The 24,331-nt window shown below is 45.5% G+C and overlaps 1 pseudogene; it reads right to left on the bottom strand.

Annotated features, from left to right (window-relative positions):
* The window catches only part of LOC114299528 (protein NRT1/ PTR FAMILY 6.3-like), a 57,047-nt pseudogene that overhangs the window by 2,662 nt on the left and 30,054 nt on the right, over positions 1-24,331 (bottom strand).

The following is a 24,331-nucleotide window of genomic DNA, read 5'->3' as shown; positions in this document are numbered from 1 at the left end:
AGCCATGAGCTCAAAAGTGTTATGGTTTGCCAAAATTAAGATCAAAACTTCTATACATGCATCAATTTCCTTCCAAGACTTTTAAAACATGGAATTGAGCATCATAACTTTATGATTCATGAATGCGTGTAAGTGACAACTCCCAATTCAACATGGATTACAAAGTTCATGCAAGAAACATGAGAGATCATAACAAATTCATGCATGCGTGTATAATTTAGCACCAATTTCCTCATTCCAAGCTCAATTCTTGGATTTTGGTTCATTATCTTCTTCAATACACATAATTATTGAAGCCATGAGCTCATAAATTAAGGTTCAAAAACCTACCTAAAGGCCTCAAGAACAATAATTCTTGCAAGATTATGAGTTATCTTCTTCAATTCTTCAATCCTTCAATCCTTGAGCAATTCTCCCAAGTTTTTGTTCTTCTCTCTCTCTACAAGGATGATTCTCTCTTTCTAGAGCTCCAGCAGATTTTATGTCTAAGTGTGAGCTCAAATAACATTACTTATCATATATATAGGCCTCATTAATCTTATATTGGCTAATCAAAGCTTAAGCTTAATCAAATAGGCTTAATTAAATCAAATTAATCTAATTATTTTGATCCGAATCAGTTTTTAATTAAATTTCACCGTAGGCTCTAAAAATTACGTTGATCACAATAAATTAATCAATTTTGGTTTCTGGCTCCTCTACAACCCTCAATTTCGGATTATAGCAGAAATTGTAACAGATATGTCTACAGTCAACAGATAGGCATCCAAGAATTACATTTGACACATAATTAGCATTCAGATTCATATTAGGCATATAAACACATATATAATTAATGAATTAAAAGCTTAATACGGAATAGGGTTGTCACAGTGACGGTCCATGGTTATGGCTTGTGACACTGAAAATGTGGTCATTTGGGCATAAATTGTCTAGAACAAAATTGTGGTGGCCCAAATGGGTAACATTCTAATCACCAATTTTACTTCCTCCACATTTGTTAAAGTTGATAAGTACCATTTATTTACCACTGTGGTATCACCAAACATTTTAGGGTTCCTAATGGCTGCTTTATCGAATAAACTGCCCCCTCCACCCCCCCTACACACACACACACAAAAAAAAAAAAATCATGACAAAATAATGTTAAAAAGCTAAAGCTTCAACCTTCAATAAGTATTTTAAATATGTTTTTTTTCATTTTAATATATATATATATATATATATATTTGTAAATCTATCGATATAATTAATATTTCAAAAGTTGTCATTAAAAAAGACCATCTTCACCATAAGCCATAACTCATCACTTCTTATGTTCAACTGATCTATAGCTAAAATCAAAGACATCAGTATAACATCCAAAATATTGTGTTTGTGGTGGAAATCTGTAATAAATAGCCTAATTGTTTACTGTTGGACAATCTTCATTGTATTTGAAGAATTAAAGAAATTAGAGAAATTGTTTGATTACAAAAATCAAAACAGTATATAAAAAATAAAATAAAATAACATATTCTTATTTTGTTACAAAAACAAAATCATAATTTGATATAAAAAAAAAACAGAAAGTAAATTAATTACTTGCCTAATTAATTTTTCGAACAAATTTTTGATCAAGTTCAGTGTTTAACATTGTGTCCTTAAGACAAATTTGTCCTCTCCATGGTACTTGCAGATTGTGGACGTCTATCTCCCAGGATAAAATGATCAATAGTGAATAGCAGCAACACTACAAACTATTCACACAACGAACACATTTTATGTTTACACTCTTTCTCACAAGAAAAATTAATGCAGCAAAATGCAGAGAGCAATAGTGGTATTGAGAACGAAAATTCAATGAAAAACCAAATGAGGGACTTGTCTATTTATAGGTGTAAAGGTGGCTGTTCATATTTGAATGAACATGTAGCAAATCTGTTCGAATAGGTACAAGACCTGTTCGGTTTGAATGAACAGATATGGCACTGTTTAGGTTTTGAATTTGAACAGATTTAAATCTGTGTGGACAGATATGAACATGTACAAAAAGTTTGAAAAGGTGCAAGCCAAATTTGAATTTTCCTCCAACCGAAATTCGAAAACAAAATTGGACAGATTTTTTTTTTTCTAAAAAATAAAATAAATTCAAATGTTTTTGGCCTCAAAAGATAAGTATTGGGCCGGACAAGCCCAGCCCAACCTCACACCACGCACCCACATCCCAGCCCAGCCCGACCGAACAGACGCCGGCGATGGCGCATGCGTGTGTTTATTTTGGGTCCAATGGGTATAGCCCACTTTTCCCATAACCTCCCCTTCTACAAAACTTGAGTGCCTCTTGGGGCGTACCCCAAGTTCCAAACCCAAACCTTATAAACCCACACAAAGTTTGTCCACCAAACCAATGTGGGACAAACCTTAACTCAAACCTTAATGAAAATTTCACCAAAAACACCATTTTCATGGAACTCACTTTGGCTTTAATTTCCCATTCACCCGATAATGATTTTGAGCAATCAAATATACTACGTGAATCATAACACAGCATAGAATGCATTACCACTTAGACCCGCCAACTTTGGCATATGGGTCCCATCTAAAAATTAGACCAAAGTTGAGGGAAAAAAAATGTTTTTCCAAAATCATTTCTAACATTTACTTAGTTAGCAACCATATATATAACATCCGACATATGCATATATATACAAATATGGAAGGTAATCTAATGTGTCGGCCGATACATCTATGACATTCATTATTTACAGGTACATTAATCAAAATTGTTTGATACGAACCAAAATTTACTAGATCATTGTTTGATATGTTGCCTAATTTTTTAAATTAACCTTTTTCTCTATTTGAATGGGCTTGATGGTGCAGTGGTGCATTGGTGGAAGCGGTAGCGGCTCTGGCAACAGTGGTCATAAATAAATAGAGATCTAGGCCATAGGGTTTTAGGGTTGAATCATTTTGACGAGTCGAATACAATATGAAGGGTTAACTTAGGAAATTTAATATTAAAATTGCTTACATCATCATGTGCGTAACGAATCTCTAACGGCATGGGATAGAGTGCAATGCGACTCAAAGTTTAGGGACATTTGTATTATTTTGTTGGAAAATGATTCCCTCCAGTCTAAAATCTAGACTAGAAGGGATTGTTTGGGTCCGTAGAGCTTATCACGGGTCCTATTTCGATTCTGAACTGTTCATTTTATTGGACACTTCGGCCCCGTTTGATTGTCTGGATTGGATATAAGTGTTTGAGAAGGATATGTAATACGTAAAGATAAAGATGGGATATAAAATGTTACAGGATATTATAGACGTCCCCGAACGCCCCGGGAGGGTGAGTCCCGTTCTGTTCATTTGGGGTCACTACAGTTCGGACTCTCAAATTGTCATGGTTCTAAATCTGAACCAAAGAGTCCAAATCCGGCAAATAGTTTTGAGAAAATAGATTTTGAAAGAACTGCCAAACATGGACTACTTTGCCAGATACAGAGTCGCCACCTAAATGTTTTATTTTGGGGTAATTTAGGAAACCCTGACTCGTTTGCCTAAGGCCACGTGTCCGTCATCACCAAAGTTGCCTCGGCTCGGGAACTTGGGTACGATTGGAGAAGGTCACTTCGTAAGCACCCCCGCTCGCCCGATCAAAGATCGGCCTCTACTAACCATGATATCTAGTTTTGAAAACTTTATGTGTTCTTATTTCGGTTATTAGCCTAGATTTACTATGTGATGCGCACAGCATACAAGTATAGATTGGATCGTCTGAATTGGAACAAAACATTTCATGTTTATTTGTTTGAAAATGGTTTGATGGTGCTACCCGCAAGTAGGCTAAGACGTGGATTTGCCACCCTCGGGTGGGCTTAGAAAAACATGATTTTGCCACTATCTAGTGGGCTTAAAACACACATTTGATGAATTGTTCCAATCCAAATAACCCAACCTTCACCCACAGGCATTCAGGCAGTTATATCACATAAGCAATTAGCCTTATGGTAAGCATGCTATCATGGCAGTCACTCACACGCATGCAAGGATGCTAAAGCATAAAACTTACCGAGTACTCCAAGCCAAAACAGAAGCTAATTAGAAATCCATGCATGATCCTAATTATACAGAAATACCTAATGCAACACATGCAAAAATGCAACTATAGCAGGCTCGGCTATTCTAAACATGGCATATGAAATGCTACAGCTAACATGTATTCAACTTGGAATTGAAAATACAATGCAGTTAGTGTGATGCGCCGAGCCCGGTGCATGCAAGACAGATGAATGAATGCAAACATGCTATCATACTGTATGCTAATTGAAACATGCCCTAATCTAACCATCATAAGCGGGTAAATAAAAGTGAGAAAGACGTGGGGTTGGAAGACATACATTACACACACGCACACTTATTACAGTTGTGCCCTCACTCGGAGGGTCCGAATAAATAATACAGTCCCGAATAAATAATTACAGTCCAAATAATTACAAAATCCTAATTAATTAACAAATTAAAATAGGAAAGCAATAAATTGGCATGCAAGCCAGGGACTGCCTCAAATCTGCTCCGGATGATGAATGATGCATGCTCAGGTTGCCTTGTGCGGAGAATCCCTCGCGATGCCCCGGTTTGCCTCTGTTTGCAATTGTTCTTGGAATGCGTGCCAAGCTCCGGAAGGCTGTCAATTTCTGATTTGCTGCAACGGAGAGCAACAAAGGGGCATGGCAAAGTATTTTTCACATATGTATGCATGACTACTCTTCAGGGAGTGTAGTCCTCGATCCTCGTGCCACCAATCACGCATATCGATGCATGATGGCCGAGGAGTCGAATTGCACGACTCAATATGAAATGAATGCACATATAAATACAACAAGACCTAAACTCCATCATGGATAATCCAGAGTGTCGGTGACTGGGAATTGAGACACGTTCCGTCACTCGAAGTACGAAACGTCCATCGTTTCCCGTGCTCGGGCTAACTCCTATCCTAAGCACAATGCAATATGCATGACATGCATGAATGCAACTAATATGCAACCTAGCATGCACAATGTTATGAAATGACATACACAATGCACGATGTAACAAGGCATACACAATGCTCTAACATACAACCTAGCATACGCAATGCTATGAATCGAAATGGCATACACAATGCACGATGGACTTACACCAACATGAGGGGACCTCATTCACACTCACATCAGTAGCCATGAGATGAAAAATGAGACACTCGAAATGCGCGCACACATGCACGCAAACCGAGGACCGATCCTAAGGCACAAATGCCACTCTAACAAGGCATGGCAAGGCACGAAATATGGCATAAAAACATGCAAGTTTCAGCACTGAAATGTGATGCAAAATGATCCCAAAACATGGAAACATGGCACCCGATGCATGGAATGGCCCCGAAACACAAAACTAGGCACACGCATTGGCCTATAGCTATACAAAACATGCATTATTTGATCATGAAGCATGAAGACAGATTCAAGAAAGTCCCAAAACATGCATATTTCCAGTTTATAACAAGTCCCAAAAATGAATGCAAATAGGGCTAATCTATCATGCAAAAAAAGGCCCTAAAATAGAGATTAAACACAAAGGGACAGCATCTGACCCCAAATGGAAAATATCCCTTCAACAAAGTTGAAGAGGGGCTCAAAAAAATGCACTTTACAGTTAACATCAAGCCACGAAAATAATCACAAGTAAGGCCAAACCATCATGCAAGAAAAGGCCTAAAATAGGGATAAAGAGACAAGTGGCAGCTGCTGTTCTCAAACAGAGGAGAGCCCTTCAACAATGTTGAAGAGGGGCTCAAAAAAGCTATTTTATAGTTTATGGAAAAGTCCGAAACAACTCACAAACAGGCCAAAAATACGATGCAAAAATAAGGCCTAAAAGAGAGTTAAAGAAGGAAGTGATAGCAGGAGGCCTCAAACATAGGAGAGCCCTTCAACAATATTGAATAGGGGCTCAAAAAAAGCTATTTTACAGTTTATGGAAAAGTCTGAAACAACTCACAAACAGGCCAAAAATACTATGCAAAAATAAGGCCTAAAAGAGAGTTAAAGAAGCAAGTGATAGCAGGAGGCCTCAAACAGAGAAAGACCCTTAATCAAACATGAAAAGGGGATCAAAATATGACTATTTACAGTTAGGGTCTGAGCCAAAAAATGCAAGCAACTAAGGCTTATATACAAAGCAAAAAAAGACTAGAAAAAGGAAGAAAGTGACTCACCCTTGTAGACCAATGCTCCAACAACTTTTGAGCCAAGTTTGGGAGTTCTTCACCTCTGGAAAGCAGCCTCAAGTTGCTGGAATGGAGGATGGAGGCCTTGTGCTATGAGGTGTAGGGTAAAAGGTGTAGGGCTAAGGGTGTTTTGAGGCTTGGAAGAGGGGGAGAGGGAAAGTTGTATGCAATGGCCTTAAACCAATTTTGTAACCCCTCAAAATGCAGCTGAGGGGCTGGTTATATAGGCAAAGGAGGGGAGGAAAAGGGGGGAAAATGAATTCAAATTTCCCCCCAAAAGGGGACCCCCCCGGATACAAGATCTGGGGGGAAAAAGAGGTCATAGCTGGAAGGAACAGGGAGTGGGGGTCATGGCCGGCCAGGTTTTGGGGGTTCAGGTGGTCGGCCGACCACCTCCCATGGCCGGCCGACCAAGAGTCAAAGGGGTCAAGCAAAATTACTGGTCGGCACCTCATATTGGTGGTCTCCCATGTGTGCACAACACAACTATGTGATTAAAACCCAAAAAAAGTGAACCAGGAGAGAGAAAAGACCATTTTTTAGAGGGGGTCAAAAGGGTCAGGAACAATTACTGGTCGGCCACCAAATATTGGTGGCCTCCCAGGTGTGTACATCACAAATATGGGGTCTAGGGTTCAAGAAAGTGGCCCCGGGGTGGTCAACATTGGCTTTCAAGTGAGGAAAACGGGCGTTGGAGAGCGATGAAGAAGTAAAGCTGGCTTTTCAGAACAATGGCTGGCCTCCCACCCTTCTACAAGCTTCCTAACTATGAAAATAAGGTCTCCACCAAAAATGAACCAAAATTGATGCAAAACGGAGGTTCGGGGACCGAAACGCGCGGCCTGGGGCCCCGAAAATGGGCCGTTAAGCACCGGAGGTGGCGTTTGACCACAAAGTTGGTCTCTCGGACCCCAGTGTCCCTCAAAAGGGAGAAAACAAGGTGTATACCAAAAATTGGAGCAAACAGAGGTGGTTAGGTGGTCCCGAACCGTGGCACACGGCCGTCGGCTCTAAAAAACCGGAAACCAGGCTCCAAATGAGAAAAATAGCCTACGACCGCGAAACGTAGCCTACGGCCACTGAGAGATGGTCTATGAGACCTCTCTCTCCCTCTGGGAAGAGAAAACAGAGAAAACAGGGCTTGGTTTGTAAACCGAGGCAAGGCACGAAAGAGTCCGGAAGTCCGGAGGCAAGGCTCGCAGCCGAGACTCTGAAACTTCTGAACGAGCACTATATGCAATATCACCGAGCGCTCAACTGGTGAAGTCTGAATCTTAAGGTCGGTCAAAAATGGGGTGTCTACAGTTGCCCCTCTTTGACAGAACTCGGAAGTCATAAGTGACGGGAGTGAATGTCAAAGCCCAGAGACGACCCATTTTTGACAAGGCCGAAGACTTAGACAAATAGGCAAGACAAACAGAGATGTGCCCGCAGGCAGGGGCAAAATGCAACCGACAATGCAAGAAACCGAAGGTAGCTCAAGGGTCATGCGAATGCAGCAAGCTGTAATGAAGCACATATTCACTATAGATGCAACAGTTTTAAGCAAGAATGCAAAGCAACAACTACATTTCATGCAGTTTAAGAATGCGGAGAATTATTCAATTCTCGCCACGTCTCACACGGAGAAGATACAATACCTACGCGGTTCGTCTGGTCGCCCCAGCCTCAAATGAACCGTACATATAATATCGTGCCTGCAAAAGAAAGAAACTTGACAAGCACAACATAATTAGCAACACCTGTGAAACGTGCACAATAGTATGAGTGGTGTGCATGAAAATGCAAGTGACGTGTGTAACAATGCAGAGCAAGTGCAAACTAGAATGCATGTTTGTCATGGAACGACGAGTGAAGAAATGCAAGTTTTTGATGAGGGCAACTCAATTGTGACCTCTGGTTTACCTCCCGGAGGGGTCGCAACGTGTTCAAAAAAGGATACATCTCAGTTTTGACGAGCGATGATGACAGACGCACTGAAAGTTGGAGTTGAAGTTCCGGTAGGGCGGTTTCGCAACAGAAAGTGCACTTCTCTTGTACTTTTTCAGGTCCCGGGGACTCTAATCCTTCCCAAAATTTGCAGAGAGCTTGGTGGGCACTTGGGGAACACCACCGACCAGGTCTTGTCCTAGGGAGAGGCCACCGACCAGCTTTTTGCAAAAGGGGTGGTCGGCCTGCCACAAAAGGTGGTCGGCCGACCACTTAGCCCAAATCCGGGGCAGTTTAGTCCTTTTGCTCCTATTTCTTTAAATACACTCGGCCAAACACCTTTTCCTCACTACTCCAACTCCGAAATCAATCCCTCTCCCTTCCTAGAGCATTCTCCCTCTTGGATCTGCGCTCTATACGCGTTTTCCAACGCTTCACGCAAGTTGTTTTCGCGAAATCTTTCAGTTTTCATCACTTTGGACCGATTAAATTTTGATTTCGGTGCTTCTTTCCCCATTTTCACCACTTGAGGTAAGTTTGTCTCAACATTTGGAAGATTTCCTCGGGGGTTGACTTTTGTTGACTTTTTCATTTCCCGAGAGTTGACTTTTGTTGACTTTTTCCAATTTTGGCTCATTTTGCTCATTTTTGCTCCTTTTTGCAGATTTCTTGAAATGGCGGGTCACTTTCCCCACGGCAAAGGTCCTCCAGGCGCCGGAGGCAAGCCTGACATCATGTCTTTGCATCCGAGGGTTCGCCCCTTTATCCCCGAGAGGTACGATCCTTCGACTCATGTCCTCCCTCGGGCTATTTTTTATCACTTTACTGATTTTGATGATCGAGTGCCCGGGGATCTGCTTCTGCGAGAGCCAGAGTTTCACCTCTCTCATGAGGCACGAGAGGTATTTATTTCGCCCTTTTTTACATTTTCGCAACGTATTCCGCATTTTTGTACGTTTTATGCCTCTTGCTATGCATATCTATTCTTTTTAGCACGTAGTTTGTTCTGATGCTTAGCCCATGATACAGTATTCTGTTTGCGTTTTGAACGCTTGAATTTCTGATCACGTAGCCCATAACCTGATGGTGAACACACAGCACACATATATGTTGATAGTTGAACACACAGCACACACTTGTTGAGAGTAGAACAAACAGCCCAAACTCTGAATTTCTGAACACGCAGCCCAAGTTGAAGGTGAACACACAGCACACACTTGTTGAGAGTAGAATACACAGCCCAAACTCTGAATTTCTGAACACGCAGCCCAAGTTGAAGTTGAACACACAGCACACACTTGTTGAGAGTAGAACACACAGTCCAAACTCTGAATTTCTGAACACGCAGCCCAAGTTAAGGTGAACACACAGCACACACTTGTTGAGAGTAGAACACACAGCCCAAACTCTGAATTTCTGAACACGCAGCCTAAGTTGAAGTTGAACCCACAGCACACACTTGTTGAGAGTAGAACACACAGCCCAAACTCTGAATTTCTGAACACGCAGCCCAAGTTGAGGTGAACACACAGCACACACTTGTTGAGAGTAGAACACACAGCCCAGACTCTGAATTTCTGAACACGCAGCCCAAGTTAAGGTGAACACACAGCACACACTTGTTGAGAGTAGAACACACAGCCCAAACTCTGAATTTCTGAACATGCAGCCCAAGTTGAAGTTGAACACACAGCACACACTTGTTGAGAGTAGAACACACAGTCCAAACTCTGAATTTTTGAACACGCAGCCCAAGTTAAGGTGAACACACAGCACACACTTGTTGAGAGTAGAACACACAGTCCAAACTCTGAATTTCTGAACACGCAGCCCAAGTTAAGGTGAACACACAGCACACACTTGTTGAGAGTAGAACACACAGCCCAAACTCTGAATTTCTGAACACGCAGCCCAAGTTGAAGTTGAACCCACAGCACACACTTGTTGAGAGTAGAACACACAGCCCAAACTTTGAATTTCTGAACACGCAGCCCAAGTTGAGGTGAACACACAGCACACACTTGTTAAGAGTAGAACACACAGCCCAAACTCTGAATTTCTGAACACGCAGCCCAAGTTGAAGTTGAACACACAGCACACACTTGTTGAGAGTAGAACACACAGTCCAAACTCTGAATTTCTGAACACGCAGCCCAAGTTAAGGTGAACACACAGCACACACTTGTTGAGAGTAGAACACACAGCCCAAACTCTGAATTTCTGAACACGCAGCCTAAGTTGAAGTTGAACCCACAGCACACACTTGTTGAGAGTAGAACACACAGCCCAAACTCTGAATTTCTGAACACGCAGCCCAAGTTGAGGTGAACACACAGCACACACTTGTTGAGAGTAGAACACACAGCCCAGACTCTGAATTTCTGAACACGCAGCCCAAGTTAAGGTGAACACACAGCACACACTTGTTGAGAGTAGAACACACAGCCCAAACTCTGAATTTCTGAACATGCAGCCCAAGTTGAAGTTAAACACACAGCACACACTTGTTGAGAGTAAAACACACAGTCCAAACTCTGAATTTCTGAACACGCAGCCCAAGTTAAGGTGAACACACAGCACACCGATTTGTTGAAATCTAAACACGTAGCCAAAATATTTTGATGTTGAACACTCGGCTCGAACTTTGAGGTGAACACACAGCCCACTGATTTGAAATCTGAACACACAGCCCAATCATTTTGAATTCTAAATACGCGGCTCATTGCTGAGGTGGACACACAGTCCACATTGATTGAGAGTCGAACACGCAGCCCGAACACTTGAATTCTGATTTGATTTTGCATATAGCTTATGCATTTCATTTGCACGCAGCTTGTATATCTCATTTGCACGCAGCTTGTTTATTTCATTTTGAAACTAAATATATGTATTCACCGTGAATGCAGGTGTCCTCCCGTGTTACACGGGGATACGGTTCCATTATTGCGAGAGAGTGGTATGCGAAGCTCCCAGAGGCCGTCCGCGATTGGGTTGACCTAGCAGGATTCGGCCCCTTTTGTGCCGGGATATCTCGTCATCCAGCTAGCAGGACGTTGATGGGTGCCCTGGTGGAGAGGTGGTGGGACACCACCAACTCTTTTCATTTCTCATCCGCCGGGGATATGACCATGACCCCGTTTGACTTTGCCGTATTGACTGGCCTTGACGTAGGAGGTTGGGCGATCCCATATGACGAGGACATGGGCCAGTGGGAGGCTGCTTGGATCTTCTTACTGGGAGCTCGTCCACCGATCGACCGATCCTCGGGCCGAGTCCAGTACACTTGGTTTTCTTCCCATTTTAGGCATACTGAGCCCGAGACTTTGGAGGAGATTACACAGTATGCCCGCGGGTTTCTGATGTTCCTCTTCGGGACCACTCTGTTCTCCGACAGGGGGAACACCGTTGGGCTATATCTACTGGGTGCCTTGGCAGACCTCACACAGGTTAGTCAGTATGATTGGGGTGGCGCCAGCTTAGCTACCCTTTATTGCTATATCGCGGACGGGGGAACACAGTTGGCTGCTACTGGAGAGCCTGGGAGGTACCTTCTGCCCTCTTTGATTTTCATTTCTGCTTTTAAATGTATGTATATTGTACACACGGCACACTTTATACTCTGTCCTGACATTCTGCCCTCAGCATTCTGTATTCAGATTCTGCACTCAGCATTCTGTATTTTGATGGCTTTTGCCCTGTTTTCCACAGTTATGGGTCTTTGCGTACTTTCCCGTACTAGCGCCAGAGCTGGAGGTGGAGGCGCCCCTTGTGACCCCCTACTCTTTTGTTTTCGAGGGCCAGTATCGGCCGCGGCCCCGGGAGACTCTTCTCTTCCTACGGCAGTACTTTGACACGGTGCGACCGTCAGAGGTAATCCAAAACTCCCAATTCCCAATGTTTTCATCTCTGGTTTATTCTGTACATCTATGGTTTTTGATCAGCCTATGCCTTGGTTACCCGCAGATTACCTGGCAGCCCTGGTTGCCTTTCGGTGGGGACCTTCGATTTCAGTTTGCCGGAGGATGGGGCTCTTCCCGATATAGTATCTTGTTCGAGGGGCCAGTTGATAGGGCCTGGTTCCTGGGGGAACGCTTCCTTCGTCAGACTATGGGCTTTCCTGAGCCGAATGTTCCTTCAGCACCTCCAGATGGTATGCGGCTTGCTGATAGGCTTACTCCCCAGGGTGTCATTGACGCTAGACTGGGCACCGATGCACTGCTATATCTAGAGGACGGGGAGTACGCAACTTACCGTCACACCTACTTGATGCCTCCGTTGACAGGTGTCCGCACTCCCTCGAGGAGGTCCACCGATACGCCGTCTTTGAGTCGAGCCCGGGCTGCAGGTGCCCCTTCTACTAGCAGGGCCGGTAGATCGAAAGGTGGGGCTGGACTGGTCCCCCCGATTCCTCCAACTTATCATCATGCCGGATGGCCAGACATGCCGACCGAGTTGACAGGATGGCGGTACGGGACCTCCTACACGATTCCGATAGAGCCTCCCATGCCTGACCATCGATATGTCATTGATCCCGACTCACCGCCGGTATGCCCCACTGTTTTTCATCTATCATTCAAACACTTAGACATTCATTTATTCACTGATGATTATGAGCTTGTATCTGCAGCCACCCAGAGAGTACATAGAGGGGGTGATCGGATTGGTGGCCTCACTTGAGGGCATGGTCTTGCGGAGAGAGGCGCAGCTGTCTGTCATGGGTTTCCCAGTACTCTTTAGTTTTCCCATATTTATTGTACTTCTGACGACATGTTGACCTTGAACATTTTACTGCTTTGATTGATTGTATGTGTAGAGCATATCTGGCACATCACATCCATATACTGTATCTGCATGCACCCTCACTTCATGTAGTTTGCTTGCATCTGTATCTGATACACACATTTTGAGCTGATGTATTCAAATTGCACTTTTTATTTTCAGATGCCTCCAGTATATCTGCCACAGGCCGGGCCATCTCGACCTTCTCGGGGAGCCAGGCCATCTCGGCCTTCTCGCGGGGCTGGGAGAGGGGAGTCGTCCCGCAGACGCAGGGCACACATCGTAGAGGAGGAGCCTGATGAGAACGAGGACGAGGATGAGGCTACAGATCGCCAGTCAGAGACCTCTGTTGACAGAGAGGAGGGTTCCGACCCTGGTTCCGGCAGTGGAAAGGAGGCTGAGGAGGGTCCTGAGGATGACAGCTCCGACTCAGATGGTGCCGGTGGTGCAGAGCCTGTTCCGCAGAAGAGGACGATGAGGGCCTCTTATTCCTGCTCTTGAGAGCATTGGTGCAATTGTTTCCTGCTTTATTTATCTCTTTTTTTTTTTTTTTTTTACTAGTAGTTGTAGCACATTGTACATTATTAGGCAGTTTTATTTTCTGTAAAACTTGTACCTTTGCTGTAAAATGTTGTAACAAAGGAATCATGATGGAATGAAACAACTTTTGTATTTTATGTTCTCAGCATCACATCGCATCATTTTGTAAGTAAAGAGATTGAACGGTAAATGTGCATTGTGTATGTGCCAAGTCAGGTAACGAACCGACATGACAAACTAAATAACCTAATCTTACTGAGGAACAACAACAAAAACCTCAACAAGTTTACAACTCGATAAGCAAAACACAACAAAATTGATAAACAAAGAGTAATAACTCAAAAGCACAAAACTCGGTGACTCAATTAAACAAGACTCGGTAAACAAAACAGCTCGACCAACAAAACAACAACTCGATAAGCAAAACAACAACTTTATAAAGTGTATTTCGGACGATCTGGGCGACAGGATGCATCCAAAACTGAGGAAAACTCGGACTTTCAATACTCCCAGTACATGGAAACGCTAAGGACTTTCTTTCAAAAGGGTAGAACAGGACCAAATACTTAGATTGCAGCATGGCCGGCCACTTTTGGGAACTGGCCGACCAGCTTTTGCATTTGAGAGGAGGAGAGGTGGCCGGCCTACCAGAAAAGGTGGCTGGCCAGCCATTTTGCTCAAGCACCACCAGTTTTTCGACACGTGTCCCTCCGAACAGTGCTTTATTCCCTTTAAAAGCCCCAGCTCCATGGCTCATTCATTTCATCTCAGTTTTGCACCAAAATGGAAGCGTTTCTCGTCGAAAGTCTCACAGCTTGGATTGCTTCTCTAGACGGCTCGGAAAAGTTGAACTTCCGGGGTTTTGGCTTGAATGCACTATTCACGCTGAGCCGTACTCCGCTACACCTTCCCTTCCTTCATGCCGCGGCAAGGTTTTGGAACCCGGTAAATCATGTCTTTAGCTTCGACGGGCAAGAGGTATGTCCAACTTTCGAAGATTTTCAAGCTTTGATGGAATCCGAAAGTTGTGAAGAGATCTTGCCTCAGTTTCGCTTTGGTCACGCCCAAGCTTTAGGGCGGATATGTGGGCTCACCATGCACGACGCTCGGTCTCTGATCTGTAATGAGGAACTGGACATCCTCGGGTTGATTTACCGCTTTTCTGATGCTGGTGACCATAGCGACCATCATTGGCAAGGTTTCCGACAACATGCCCTTTGCTTGTGTATGCTATCTCACTTTCTACTTATGTCGGGCTTTGGTGGATCTAGCATTCGCCTGATTGAAGTTGCTCAAGGTTTGAAGGATGGAAAGAGTTGTATTGCGATGGCACTGGCTGAGACGCTGATGGGCTTGGATGCTTTCCATCGCCGGGAGACGACCAGATTTGCGGGGAGTCCACTACTGCTGCAGGTAATGTTTCCTACCCAATCTCACATATGTAATGCTCACATCACTCGGCCCTCAGGCTCGATTTTTCTCACAAAACCCTTGTCTTACTTTTTTCTCATCGTACATCTCTTTATTCTTTATTCTCTCATTTTTCATCCCTCCCCAGGTATGGTTGATGGATAAATTGCAAGTTGTGGACTCTTGCCCAGCCTACTCAGCTCGCGGCTACTTCTTTCGACAACGCCTAGTCGATGCCTTTGATGAGGGATGGTGGTTCGACTGGATGTGCAATTTGTCTGCAGATCGTATCGCCTGGCGCTGCCCTTGGCTCAATCTCCCGGCAATGAGCTATAGTATGTTCCGGCAGACCGGGATCCAATTGGTTGGTCTAACTCACTGTGTATTCTACTTTCCGTTCCGGTTCCAACGCCAGTTTGGTCATGATCAGACTTGCCCGCCAGAGGGGATAGAGTATCCGGCTGCCTTCCTAGTTCGAGGTGCACAGCTTGCCCGGTATGCCACAGCATGGAGGACGAGAGAACTCCTGGCCCCCGCTCCCACTTTCAGTTATGCTTTGTCTGACGAGTGCTTGGATTGGCTAAATGAAGAGGCACAGATTGGACCCAGCTTGGCATCAGAGACTTCGACCAGCTCTGGGAGGGGGCGCAGGGACACTTGACTTGACTATGCCCCGGGCTTATTGCTTTATTAGTACTTTCAAGTTTTCTTTATGAATGTAATAAAAAGCAACTTCGATTGTATGCAAGAGCAGGAGAACTCTGTTTTGAAATCAATGAAATTGAAGGTTGTGGTACTGAAAATTTTTCGCTTTGGTCCAAAATGGTCTTAGTTGTAGAAAGATTAATTTGAACAAAGTCAACTTTTATTAAAACTTTTCAAAACCATTTTCGATATGGATTAGAACTGGACACGCCTGAGATCTGTCACTGAGATGCACAACCCCGGATCCCTGTAACTGGAAAGTTGCCCCTAGTCTGAAGAGTACTGCGGCACTGCATGGCAACGGAAAGTTGCCCCTAGTCTGAATAGCACTGCACCGGAGATTCAAACGGATGCTGATAGACAAAGATGACTAAGATGATCAAATGGACAAAGTTGATCGGGGAAAAGTTTATGGCTGAACTTTAGGATGAAGTTGCCTACGTATCCCGAAGATGGGAATCAAGCCTTTCGTAGTTCAGGCTGAGGTTCACTCGAGTATTTTCACTCTCCTTTTATGCTCTAACTTTTGCCAAGGCCGCCCTTTGCGGGTTTTCAACCTTGCGAGCTCGGTTTTTATGTTTTCCAATTTTTCAATACTCTAACTTTTGCCTAGGTCACTCTTCCGGGTTTTCGGCCTAGCGAGCCTCTCAGGGGTAATATTTCTTCAACTTGTCCATGTTGATCGGTTGTGAAAATTCTAGGCCATCTAGGTCCATCAGAACCACAGCTCCACCTGACCAGATAACTTTGATGATGTAGGGACCAGTCCAATTGGGTTTTAACTTGCCCCTTGGGTCATGGATGGGAGTTCGGTTGTCCTTGAGCACCAAATCTCCTTCCTTTAAATTCCTGAACTTAACTTTCTTGTTGAAAGCCCGGGCAATTCTGCGTTGATAGCCTTGAACGTGGTACAGTGCTTTCAGTCTTCTTTCATCAAAGAGCATAAGTTCCTCAAACCTGCTCTGCTGCCAATCTGCTTCGGCTATTTGACACTCAGCCAATACTCGCAATGACGGAACCTCAATCTCGATAGGTAGAACAGCCTCCATCCCATAAACCAATGAATACGGAGTCGCTCCGGTAGAAGTTCTAATTGAAGTCCTGTAGCCCCATAGAGCAAATGGCAGCTTATCTGGCCAATCCCGGTAGGTTTCCACCATCTTCTGCAGTATGTGTTTGATATTCTTGTTGGCGGCCTCGACCGCTCCGTTGGTTTGCGGCCGGTATGTGGATGACTTATGGAAAGCCATGTTGTATTTTTCCAACAAGTCAATCACTTCCTTCTTGAAGTGGGAACCGTTATCTGAAATAACCTCGTTTGGGACCCCGTAGCGGCAGATGATGTTATTTCTGATAAATTTTGTAACGTGCGATGCCTTCAACACCGTATATGATTGGGCCTCGACCCACTTTGTAAAGTAATCTATCGCGACCAGGATGAACTCATGCCCATTCGACCCCTTCGGAGTGACAGCCCCGATCACATCGATTCCCCAAACTGAAAATGGCCATGGCGAAGTCATGTTGTATAGCTTCGACGGCGGGATATTCATGCGATTTGCATGAATCTGACATTTGTGGCATCGCCGGACAAAACCGATACAATCCTCCTCCATGGTGGACCAGTAGTAACCCTGTCTGAGGATCTTCCGTGCTAGCATTACTCCGTTCATATGCGCACCGCATTCTCCTCCATGGATGGCCTCCATTAGGAGCTTCGATTCCTCGGCTTCAACACACAGCTTATGCATTCCCAGATGACCTCTCTTATACAGCTTACCCCCATAGATGATGAACTGAACGGCCATTCTTCTGATTGCCCTTTTATCCTTGGCATTTACCCCTGGCGGGTATGCTTCCTTTTCCAAGAAATTCCAAATGTCATAATACCAGGGGTTTTCATCCTGAACCTCGTTTATAGCAGCGATCGACTCATAGGTTGGTGCAAATTTCTGGTCAATGATGACTGGACGCATCCGGATTCCAAACGGGATGTCTATCATGGAAGATAGAGTTGCTAAAGAATCTGCGAACCTGTTATTCTCTCTTGGAAGATGAGCAAAGTTTAGCTTTTCAAATCGAGGAATTAACAAGTCCAAGGCCTGGTGGTACATCATCATTTTTTCTTCTTTGACCTTCCAGTTTCCTTTTGCTTGAGACACAACAAGGTTTGAATCCCCGATGACGTCCAACCGTTTTGCTCCTAATTCCAGGGCTGCTTCTAGACCGGCAATGCATGCCTCATATTCTGCTTCGTTGTTCGAGACTTTGAACCAGAGTTTGAAGGCTAGAGGGATACGGGAATTGTCAGGTGCTATCAGCAACACTCCTATCCCATACCCGTACTGATTTGATGCTCCGTCAAAGTACATCGTCCAATACTCGTCGTCGATGTGCAAAATGGCTTCATCTGGGAATAAGTATTCAACTGCTTCACCTCCTTCCACTGGATGATCGGCTAAGAACTCTGCCACTGCTCTTCCCTTGACTGACTTGCGTGTCACGTATTTCAAGTCGAATTCAGAGAGCAACAACAACCAACGAGCTAGCCTACCCGTAAGTGTCGGTTTCTCGAAAAGATATTTGATGGGATCGAGTCGTGAAACCAACATTACGGAGTGAGCCAATAGGTAGTGCCGCAGCTTCCTGGTAGCCCATACCAAAGCTAAGCAAGCCTTCTCCAATGGCGTATAGCGAGTCTCATACTCTAGCATCTTCTTGCTCAGATAGTAGATGGCTCTCTCCACCTTGTCCTCTAACTCTTGCACGAGCATACAGCCCATTGTGGTTTCGGTCACTAAAAGGTATAATATCAACGGTTTCCCCGGCTCTGGCGGTGACAACACGGGCGGGTTCTGTAAATATTCCTTGATCTGTTCAAAAACAGCTTGGCATCGGCCGTCCCATTGGAATTTCTTGCCTTTCTTCAGGAGACCAAAAAGTGGTTCACAAGTCAAGGTTAATTTTGAGATAAACCGTCTTATGAATTGCACTTTACCCAGAAAGCCTCGCACCTCCTTTTCAGTCCTTAGTGGTGGCATTTCTAAGATGGCCTTGATCTTTGAAGGGTCAACCTCGATGCCCCTTTGTGTAATCAGAAATCCCAGCATTTTTCCCGCTGTAACACCGAACGTACAATTCTAAGGATTTAGCCGTAGCCGAAATTCTCTGATCCTTCGAAAGAATTTTTGCAAGGCGGTGTAGTGACCCTCTCTTTCTTTGGACTTGACAATCATGTCGTCCATATACACCTCGACCTCTTTGTGGATCATATCATGCAATATTGTAGTCACGGCCCGTTGATACGTAGCTCCAGCATTCTTTAACCCAAATGGCATCACTCTGTAGCAGTAAGTCCCCCACGGGGTGGTGAAAGCAGTCTTTTCCCTGTCTTCTGGTGCCATCACTATCTGATTGTAACCTGAGAAACCATCCATGAATGAAAGCAAAGCATGCCTTGCTGTGAAATCCACTAACTCATCAATATGCGGCAAGGGAAAGTCGTCCTTCGGACTAGCTCTATTCAAATCCCTGAAATCCATGCACACTCGGATCCTGCCATCCTTCTTCGGCACTGGGACGATGTTGGCCAACCAAGTCGGGTATTCGGATACCAGCAGGAAGCCTGCGTCAATTTGGTTGGTGACCTCTTCCTTAATCTTGAGAGCCCAGTCGGGGCGGATCCTCCTGAGTTTTTGCTTGACGGGTCGGGCCTCGGGGTCAAGAGGGATCCGGTGCTGTACAATCTCAGGATCGATTCCAGGCATGTCTTCGTAGGACCACGCGAAAACATCTTTGAAATTTTTTAATAAAGCGACTAAGCGCTCGCGTTCCTCTAAAGACAACGTGGACCCGATCTGGACCAGTCGCGGGTCCTCCTCAGTACCAATATTTACTATGGTGATTTCATCAACCAAGGGTTTAACAAATCTTTCCTGCTCTTGTTCAATTAAGCGTTGCAAAATCGGAGGAACTTCGTCCTCGTCGTTTTCATCAAAATTTTGAAAGTCTGAGTTAATGCAATAAATCAAAGGCACAGAAAAGTACTCAGAAACCACAGCTACTTGATTCTCATTAAGCACATCCAAATCGTCTGATTCCTCGGTTACAACAGACTCAAAAGAGAAAGAAAAAGACGACCTGGACAGGACTGTGGCATCCGGGTTATCATCCCCAGGATCACCAGACTCAGACTCAATCGAGCTGGAACCTGATTCCGACTCACAAAACTCGGTGGAATCAGATTCTGGCTCACTACCTGACTCAGTACTGCTGGACAAAAATCCCTCTTCATACTGCCAAATGAGAGAGGGTGCGATAGATGCATCCAAAATAGTTGCTGGCGGGCCCGCAGCCGTTCCATTCCCGATCACGCATACCGAGAAGTTATCCCCCAAGCACTCCTGGTCGATCGGAGGATCTGAAAGTAGACATGCCAGTGCTACCCCCATTTCAAGTTCGGCGTCCTCAGACTACACTTTCTTATACTGCTCAACCTAAGCTGATGGGTCTGTCTGCTCTTCGGCAACGTCATCCCCGGATAACTGCAGGTCAAAGAAAATCTCAAACCCTGGCACGCGCTTCCTCTCCGCGTTCAGCCACGGCTCTGGGAAGCCACAAAATGGGAAGTCCTCCCCCTCCCGGACGAAGCGTCCGTTCAGGTTACCTTGAATGGGTCGATGCATTAACTCAAAATGCTTCCCTGCCTTCTTTGCTTTGGCTCTTCCAGCCATTTCCTTTCCCTTCCTCACCCAGTCCTCTTTGGTGGGCAGATATCCCAAGCCAAAGGTATGAGGGTTGTGTGGCACTTCGGCCAATGCTGCGACGTCCTTCCGGCCGCTCCTTCCTAATCCCATCCCGGGGATGTGTTGAAGCTTGTTCATGAGGTATACAGATTGAGCACTGACATATACTCCCTCATTAATGGCCATGATATCCTGTACAACCCGGGCCTCAGCCAAAGTAAACCCTGATAGGAACAAATCCTCCGTGCCATGTTCAATTTCCAAGACTGGCGTAGACACTTCCGGCGGTGGATGGATTGATGAATTCCCGAAAACAATAGCTACCCCTTTCCCGTGAGGGTACTTCAACATTTGATGCAAGGTGGAAGAGACTGCCTTGACCTGGTGCAACCACGGTCGCCCCAAAAGTAGGTTAAAGGTTGCGGAACGTCCAAGACGTGGAATTCAATGTTATGTTGTCCTGGACCAACCTGAGTCTGAATTTTGACAGTCCCCATCACCTCCCTACTTGTGTTATCGTAGGCTCTGATCACTTTAGTAATCAGTACGAAGTCCGCGGGCTTCAACCCGATCGCATATGCCGTCCTTGACGGGCACACGTTAATGGCGGATCCCGTGTCGATAGGAACCACTGGCACCCACTTGTCTCTACATTCCACGGAGATGTAAAGGGGTTTGTTATGATTTGCGCCCTCAGGCGGTAGTTCTTTGTCAGAAAAGGTCAACATCGGGGAACCTCCTCCCAGAAAAACCAATCCAACTAACTGCTCTGGTGTGGTGTCTATAGAAAGCTTGGCCTTGTCCATGGCTGAAAGGACAGCCTGCCTGTGTACTCGTGATGCCATAAGCAGTCCCCAGATGGAGATGTCTGCTTGTATCTTCTTTAACTGCTTCAATACAGCCTCCTCTTCAAGCTGTTTCTCCTTCTGTTTCTCAGCTTCTTTATCCTTCCCAGATGTCTCTGGCTGGTCCAGGTGCGGGGGCTTGAAATACCGCCCGCTTCTCGTCATATGGTCGACTTCTCCGACATACCAGGTGTCGTCTGGCTGATGGTTTCCCCAATCTTCATCTGTGTGGGCAAGACATAAATCATCGTCTTCCCACCACATTCTGTCAGCGGCCGACAGACACCTGTCCGGCTCCGGTATGATCGTACTCGCAGTACCTTCTGCCTGCATGCCCGCAGTATCTTCTGTTTTTGTGCACACAGCATCCTCGGCCCCTTCATGGGCTTTTGCCTTCCTGATTCTCTCGGAATCCCAAATCTTCTCTTGTTCTACCTGTGTCGGCGTAGTTTGTTGTTCAACTTTCTGTGCATCCACAATGCTCAAGTCCCGAGCGAGATTCTTCGCACCGGCGCTCTTCGGCAATGTAACCTGACTTTCGGCCCTTCCGGCCACAGTTGATACTCTCGCCCCTGCCAGGCCCTGTTGTGGTTGGGATTCTTCCATCACATCTGGTTGATCATCCAACCATCCAGTGGCCTCTGCCGATTCCTCATAATCAAACCAGTTGACTGCCGCGCCCCGTGATTCTTGGTCATCGAAAAACTGTAGGTTGGCAAAGTCCTCCTCCACAGCCGTCAAATCATTTGCCCCTTGCTCAAATCCGTCCTCCTGGATCACACACAGCTCTTCCTTCTCTGGCAATTCTATACCCAGCCCAATCTGGCCTGTTGACAAGATGTACTCACTTGGATCGTAGGCTTCCCCAGCAAAACTCTCAGACTGTTCAATCCCAGACTCAACAATTCCATTCTTTTCTGAAGTCTGCCCTGCCCCATCTTCAATGGTCACCACCGTCGGTTCTGGTTGGGTTGTGGAGATGTCCAACATGCACAAAGAGTCGGTGCGGTCAGGAAGGAGCACCTCCGGCTTAGGTAGGTGGGATGGGGTGATATAGATACTAGGATCGTAAGATGCGACCCCAGTTTGGATAAAATTGATTCTATTGGGAGGGGGCGCTTGGTTATGCGGTGGGAGAGGATTGGTTGTGACATTGGGTTTGTCAGGAGGCGCAATCACCTGCTTGTCAATAAGATCTTGGATCTCGTGACGCAATCTGAAACAACGGTCGGTGTCGTGACCGTGTTGTTGGTGATACGCGTAGTATTTTGCTGGGTCATGAGAGGGAGGGAGGGAGTGGATTCTGTAGTGGCCTCGGCTCCAGGGGTTTCAAATGGTTTTTCCTGATCAATACCCCTAGAGCTTTGGACAGGGGCATTTATAAGGGTGTGAAGGTTCTTTGGCCTCTGGGTTGATATTTGGTGGCCTGGGTGTTACTTCCGGATGCACCGGAGAAGGGCGTGGCTGCCATGGGTCTTGGAAGGGGAGGGGGAATGGTGGTGACCATGCTCACCTCTGAAGCTCTTGCAGTTGCAGCGCCACTTGGGCCTGCATTGTTGTCACGGTTAAAAGTCCTCCTCGGTTGCTCCCTATCTTAGTCGATCAGACCCTGTTTCATTGCATCTTCAATCTGTACCCCCATCTCGTGCAGATCTGAAAAAGTGGGGAAAGGGAGTACAATCATCTTTTGCATTAATTTTGGCTGGAGATTGTGCACAATCATCCTGATCTGGTCTTTATCGGTGGGCCTTAAAGTCATCATCGAGGCCTTCGCCCTCCACCGGGTTACGAAATCCGAGAAACTCTCATTGGGCTCCTGCCTTGTTGTTTCGAGATCACGAGTTGTAATCTCAATTTGGGTGTTGTAAGAGTATTACGCAACAAAGGCTTCAGCCATTTCATCCCAACTTCGCTTGACATCGTCCTCCAACTTTGCATACCAGATAGCGGCCACGCCCGACAAGGTCCGGCCAAATAGTGAAAGCTTCTGGGGTCTAGTTAGGCCCATTGGCCGCAGTATATCTGAGAATAGCCGGAGGTGGACCATGGGATCCCCAGACCCGTCGAAGCGGTCGATCTGCGGCATTTTAAATCTATCCGGTAGCGTCACGGCCACATCGGTATATCCGTCTTCGATATCCGGAATAGCCTTTACCCCTTGTGATTTTTTAAAAAGCTTCTCGAGCTTGCTCAGTTTCAGCGTTGTTGGGTCTATTTCGAACTCGAAGGGAGAGTCCGGTTGGTTGATAGGCGTAGGCGCCTTGGACAGTTGAGGCAGATGTGGGGGCGGAGCCGGCCCCGTTGGAAGGTCTGTGTCCTCTTGGACATTTTGGACATTTGGCAAGGTGTTCCGGGCATTTGGCAGGACATTCTGGACAGTTGGTGTCTGCTTTGGTAACGGGATCCCTGGTGAGGGAGGAACTGGATGTGAGGCTGACGCTCTGGCTTGCTGCTGGAGCCGGGTAATTATCTCTGCCTGTTGGGCCATGATTGCGGCCTGCTGCTTAGAGAATTCCGCTTGGCGGACAGCGTCCTCCTGCATTTGCTTCATGCTCTCTTGGAGCTGACGCATCATTTCCTCTATTCCGGCTACACTCTGCTGATCCTGCTGACTGACTGGTATGTGTATTTCTATGGCAGAAACTAAAACCTCAGCTCGACTGTTCACTGCTAGGGTAGACCACTGTTCTGGTAACCTCTGCTCAGACACACTGCGTCTTCTTGGCCTTCTTCTGACAACTGGGGGTAGAGAATGAAACACTGGCTGTCCGTGAACCAGATCCTCGGATCGATTGAGCCGACGACCTCTTGTCCAAAGTGCTTGGGGAATATCTACTGGGTCAGAAGCAATTGTGCTAAAACTGCCCTAATAAAAAGGTAAATAAAGCAATAAGGAAATAAATAAACAGATAAACGGACAGCATAACAGCTTAAAGTAAATACACAACACACAGCTGGGCATAACAACACATGGTCGATAAGCTGAACACACACTGTCCTCAATCATTGATCATTATCCCTGAATCAGTGTCCCCAAAGATTGAATCTAATACCCGCAGATAACCGATTCTCAAACACTGACTGATGCCTGCAGGTCTGATGCCCCAAACTCGCAAACTGAT

Source organism: Camellia sinensis, chromosome 11 (genome assembly GCF_055761805.1).
Source record: "Camellia sinensis isolate YWXY chromosome 11, ASM5576180v1, whole genome shotgun sequence".
NCBI lineage: Eukaryota > Viridiplantae > Streptophyta > Magnoliopsida > Ericales > Theaceae > Camellia > Camellia sinensis.
This window is presented reverse-complemented; position numbering and strand designations above follow the sequence as displayed.